Raw genomic sequence first — 5,693 nt, 5'->3', positions numbered from 1 at the left:
TTCCCTCCCTCCCTCATCCTCCTTTCTTTTCTCCTTCCTCATGTGCAAATTGTCCTGTTACCACCCTTTTTTTCTTTATTCCTCCCTTTCCCAGATTTTGCCCCATAATCTTTTTTATCCAATTGAACATTCCGATCCATTTAAAGGACTCCATTCCCACTAGCACCCCCTCTCCACTTCACATTCCAACATTCTCCACTCAACTCAGCTCAACATAGAAACCCTCCCTTAGAGCCTATCCCTCCCAAAGGAAGTGAAGAACTGTACATATAGGGTGTCCGGGAAAAATGTATACACACACTTTGAATACTTATAATTATATAAAATTTAATGTTTATTTTTTAAAAAATTTCATTTTCAAAATTGAGCTATCAGCTGTTAAAGTGTGTATACATTTTGGGGGGACACCCAGTAGTAACCCATATTCTGGGAGACAGTTTATTTTCTTTTGTACATTCGTTATAATTAAAAATATAATAATTAGAACAGTAATTGATACACAGAGAATGTCCAGTGCTTGGTGGTATTTATTATTTATGTTTCTCTTTTTTATTTTTATATTTGAGGGAGAAGGGGAAAGTCTTCCCTTGCTTCTCTGTTCCAGAAGATGCGTGTGCATTCATGCCCAGAGACATTGATGTGATGCTCCCCACCTGCCCACAGATAGGTAACACATTCTGAAGCACAGATGATGAAATGAGTTCATTACACAGGGTCATAAACCAGAGGCCATAATTACTTGAGACTAAGCAAGAAGGGGCTTAAAGAATTTGGGGTAGCCCCGGCCGGTGTGGCTTAGTTGGTTGAGCATCAACCCAATCAGGGCACATGCCTAGGTTGTGGGCTCGATTCCTAGTAGGGGGCAGCCATTCAATGATTCTCTCTTATCATTGATGCTTCTGTCTCTTCTTCTCCCTTCCTATATGAAATCAATACAAAAATATATTTTAAATAAACGTAGTTTCTAACCCTGGCTAGTGTGGCTCAGTTGGTTGAGCACTGGCCCATGCACCGAGAGGTCACTGGTTTGATTCTGGGTCAGGGCACAGGCCCCGGCTGCAGGCTCAATCCTCAGTAGGGAGCATGCAGAAGACAGCAAATGGATGTTTCTCTCTCTCTCTCTCTTTCTCTCTCTTCCTCTCTCACTCCTTCCTCTCTCTCTCAAATCAATAAAAACATGGTGTTGTTTTTTTAAAAAACAAAACAAAACATAGGCTCTAACATAGATTAAATGGCAGTTAAGAGCTCTATATATCACAGACCCCAAGTATGTGGAGTGGACCCTGCGACTGGCAGGCACCCAGCCCTTGGAGGTGCTGGAGGACTTGCAGCGCAGCCTGTTGCTGCAGCGGCCACAGACCCGGGCTGACTGTGTGAGCTGGCACACCCGGTACTCTAGTAACATCCCGGCAGCTGCTACACAACCTCCCTGCTGACCAGCTCACAAGCCCAGGAGCTCCCTCTGGTCTGGACCCAAACAATGTCCACACCCACTCAGGTTTGATGTCAACAGTCCCCTGCATCTGGACGACGTGATGGCGGGTGCTAACCTGTTTGCCCAGACCTCTGGGCTGGCAGGCTCTCAGGACCGAGCTGCTGTGGCCACACTCTTACAGTCTGTTCAGGTCCCCGAGTTCACCCCCAGGTCAGGTGTCAAGATCCACGTCTCTGACCAGGAGCTGCAGAGCGCCAGTGCCTCTGTTGATGAAAGCCGTCTAGAGGAGCTCAAGGCCACACTGCCTCGTCCAGAGAAGCTTCCTGGGTTCAAGATGTTCCCCACTAAGCTTGAGAAGGATGATGACACCAACTTCCATATTGATTTCATTGTGGCTGCCTCCAACCTCCGGGCAGAGAACTATGACATTCCTGCCGCAGACCAGCTCAAGAGCGAGCTGATTGCAGGAAAATCACCCCAGCCATCGCCACACCCACAGCAGCTGTGGTTGGCCTTGTGTGCCTGGAGCTATACAAGGCGATTCAGGGGCACCAAAGACTTGGTTCCTACAAGAATGGTTTCCTCAACTTGGCCCTGCCTTTCTTCGCCTTCTCTGAACCCCTCCCCACACCCTGTCACCAGTACTATATCTGGGAATGGACGTTGTGGGATCGCTTTGAGGTACAGAGGCTGCAGCCTAATGGTGAGAAGATGACTGTCAAACAGTTCCTTGATTACTTCAAGACAGAGCATAAACTGGAGATCACCAGTCTGTCCCAGGGCGTGTCTCTGCTCTACTCCTTCTTCATGCCAGCCGCCAAGCTCAAGGAATGGTTGGATCAACCAATGACAGAGATCTTAAGCTGTGTGTTGAAACGAAAGCTGGGCCATCATGTTCGGACACAGGTGCTTGATGAGAGCGGGTGAGGAAGTCGAGGTCCCCTATGTCCAATACACCATTCACTGACCCCAAGCCCACCTTCTTCAGAGCCCTTTCCACCCAGGGTTCCCATCCGACTTGTAGCAGTGGCCCAGCTAGCCAAGCTGATATTCCCTCCGCATTCCCCTACCTGACCCCTCTTGCCCCTGCTTCCTACCTTTTTCAGAACCTTGAATCCTAATAAACAGTTATTAACTTGAGGGAGGCTCTATAAAATTGAAAAATGTGCTTAAATTTTCCTGCTGTCATAATCTTCATCAGTAAAATGGATTAAATTATAATACTTCTTTGCTTGCTAGCTTTTATTAACATGGACAAATACAGAAAAGATCCAGGTTGTAACAGTTAAAGACATCAATGATCAAGGTTATATTCTCTTGACTAGTGTGCCTGTTCTAGAAAATGCATATAGTTGAATCTTGGGAATTATTTTTAATTTTAACTCTGAGAGTCTTTATCTTTTCATTGATGTTTTAAAACCCATTCATGTTTATCCAATACTGTTTTAACTGTATTCATTTCTGCCATCTTACTCCATATTTTGAATTTACTATGATAAAAGTACTAAATGTTTGAAAAGAATTGGGTGTCTGGTCAAGATGGCAGCTCAGGTAAATGTGATACTTGCCTGCTCCCACATCAAAATGACAACTAAACTACAAAACAACCATCATTCAGAATTGCCTGCAATTTGATTGAGTGGAAGTCCTACAACTAAGGATAGAAAGAAAAAAACCACATCAAGACTGATCGGAGGGGTGGAGATGCAGAACAGGCAGGTCCCACACCCATATGTGGCAGATGAAGATCAGCTGTGCAGGTTCCCCTTGAGAAGTGAGGGATCTCAGCTCCATACCCAGCACCCCAGCCCAGGTTCCAGTGCCAAGAAGGGAAGTGCCCATAACTTCTAGTTGTGAAAACCAGTGGGGATTGAGGCTGAGTGAGAAGGAGGTTTGCTGGAGTCCCAGGAAGTTCCTCTTAACGGGCCTATGCTCAGACTCACTCCCTCGGAGTTCCAGCATTGGGGTAGCAGCTCAAAAGTCACCAGAGACATATGCAGAGTCTGGTATCAGGGCAAGATCTGGAGGGACAACTTTATCCCACACAGAAGTGCTGACAGAAGCACTTGCTCCTTTTCTGGGGCCCCCTCCCACAGAGCCAGTAGGCAGGTGCCATATTTGAGACTCTATCCATTGGGCTCACACTCTTTGCCCTGGTGATTCCCTGAGGTCCGCCCCACCCAACTTTCAAGCCTACCCAAGTTATTTCCAGTAGCTTTTCCATACAAATGGCCTGTCTTGGCTCATGCTTCAGATTTTCCTAAAATCCCTCAAACAAGCAGCATCTGGTCTAAGCAAGCCTCACCTCTCACTAAGTGGCCCCCAGCCTGGCACTAGCAGCAGACGGCTTGGTTTATAGCTTGGCCCCACATGGGCAACTCCAAGCCCAGCACAAGTAGTAGCCATCTGCAGATTTCTTTGTAGCTCATGCCAGGAGGCCCCAGGCAGAACACAGGCTGCACTTTCCTAAGGCTCCAGAGCCAGCACACCCAGTGAAGAGCTTTATATCATGTCAAAGCACCACCACCTCCTCAAGTGACACACTCAAGGGGCAAACTCAGTGGGCACCAGAGCCCCACTGAAGTAAATCCTCCTCTGTGGGGTGGGCCCCTGCACAGCTGATGCTTCATAGTGGTCAGAGGTCAGTGGCCACAGCCAGTCTCTTTTGCTAACTGGCTTGGAGGTAAGTCTCTCCCATTGACATGCCAACAGCAATCAAGGCTCTTGTAGTTGCACAGGGGGTGCACCTTGAGTGCCGAGCTTGGGTGATCAGAGAGGCGGTGCCACTAGACCCTCCAGAGCACCTACTGCAAAAGACCACTCTACCAAGCCTCCAAATTGTAGCAGTTCTACTTAATACACAGAAGCAAACAGAGGGAGGCTGCCAAAATGAGGAGACAAAGAAACATGTCCCAAATGAAAGAACAGAACAAAACTCCAGAAAAAGAACTAAACAAGATGGAAACAAGCAATCTGCTAGATGCAGATTTCAGAACACTGGTTATAAGGATGCTCAATGAACGTAGGGGAAGAGTAGATGTGAGAACTTCAACAGAGAGATAGAAAACATAAAAGCAGAACTAGAAAACATAAAAAGGAACCAATCAGAAATGAAGAATACATTAATTGAATTAAAGAACATATTACAGGGAATCAACAGTGGAGTAGCTGAAGCAGAGGATCAAATAAAAAAATTGGGAAGAGCCCTAGCCAGTTTGGCTCAGTGGATAGAGAGTTGGCCTGTGGACTGAGGGGTCCCAGGTTCGATTCCAGCCAAGGGCACATACCTGGGTTTCAGGCTCAATCCCCAGTGGTGGTGGTGGTGGGGGGGGGTGTACAGGAGGCAGCCAATCAATGATTCTCTCTCATCATCGATGTTTCTATCTCTCTCTCCTTCTTCCTTCCTCTCTGAAATCAATAAAGAAATATATTTTTTAAAAAAAAATTGGGAAGATAAGAAAACAGAAAATATCCAATCAGAACAGCAAAAAGAAAAAAGAATCCAAATAAATAAGGATAGTGTAAGGAGCCTCTGGGATCACTTCAAGCATTCCAACATTCACATCATGAGGGTGCCAGAAACGAGAGAGAGAGCAAGAAATTGAAAACCTATTTGAAAAATAATGACAGAAAACTTCCCTAACTTGGTGAAGGAAATAGACATACAAGTCCAGGAAGCAAGGAGATTTCCAAACAAGATGAACCCAAAGAGTCCTGGCCTGTGTTGATCGGTGATTAGAGTGTCTGCCCATGCACCGAAGGGTCACAGTTTTGATTCCCAGTCAAAGGCACATCCTGGGTTGCAGTTTCATCCCTGGCCCTGGTTGGGGCATGTGCAGGAGGCAACCAATCAATGTGTCTCTCTCACAATAATATTTTTCTCTCTTTTCCTCTCTCTCTTTCTCTCTCTCTTTCTCTTTCTCTCTCTCCCTCCTACCCCTCTCTACCACTCTCTCTGAGAAGCAATGAGAAAAACATCATCAGGTGAGGCTTAACAAAAATAAATAAATTAAAAGATGGACCCAAAGAGGACCACACACAAGACATAATTAAAATGCCAAAAGTTAAAGACAAAGAGAGAATCTTAAAAGCAGCAAAAAAAAGCAGTTAGTTATCTACAAGGGAGCTCCTATAAGACTGTCAGATGATTTCTCAACAGAAACTTTGCAGAAGAGATTGGCAAGAAATATTCAAAGTGATGAATAGCAAGGACCTACAACTAAGATTACTCTACCAGGCAAAATTATCATTTAGAATG

At 45.6% G+C, this 5,693-nt stretch overlaps 1 pseudogene; it reads left to right on the top strand.

Annotated features, from left to right (window-relative positions):
- The window catches only part of LOC102758846, a 6,452-nt pseudogene extending 4,050 nt beyond the window's left edge, over nucleotides 1–2,402 (top strand).
- The last annotated feature ends 3,291 nt before the right edge of the window (nucleotides 2,403–5,693 follow it).

This window comes from Myotis davidii, unplaced genomic scaffold (assembly GCF_000327345.1).
Source record: "Myotis davidii unplaced genomic scaffold, ASM32734v1 scaffold1203, whole genome shotgun sequence".
NCBI classification, from domain to species: domain Eukaryota; kingdom Metazoa; phylum Chordata; class Mammalia; order Chiroptera; family Vespertilionidae; genus Myotis; species Myotis davidii.
The sequence above is the reverse complement of the archived record's forward strand: the minus strand, read 5'-3'. Positions and strand labels throughout refer to the sequence as shown.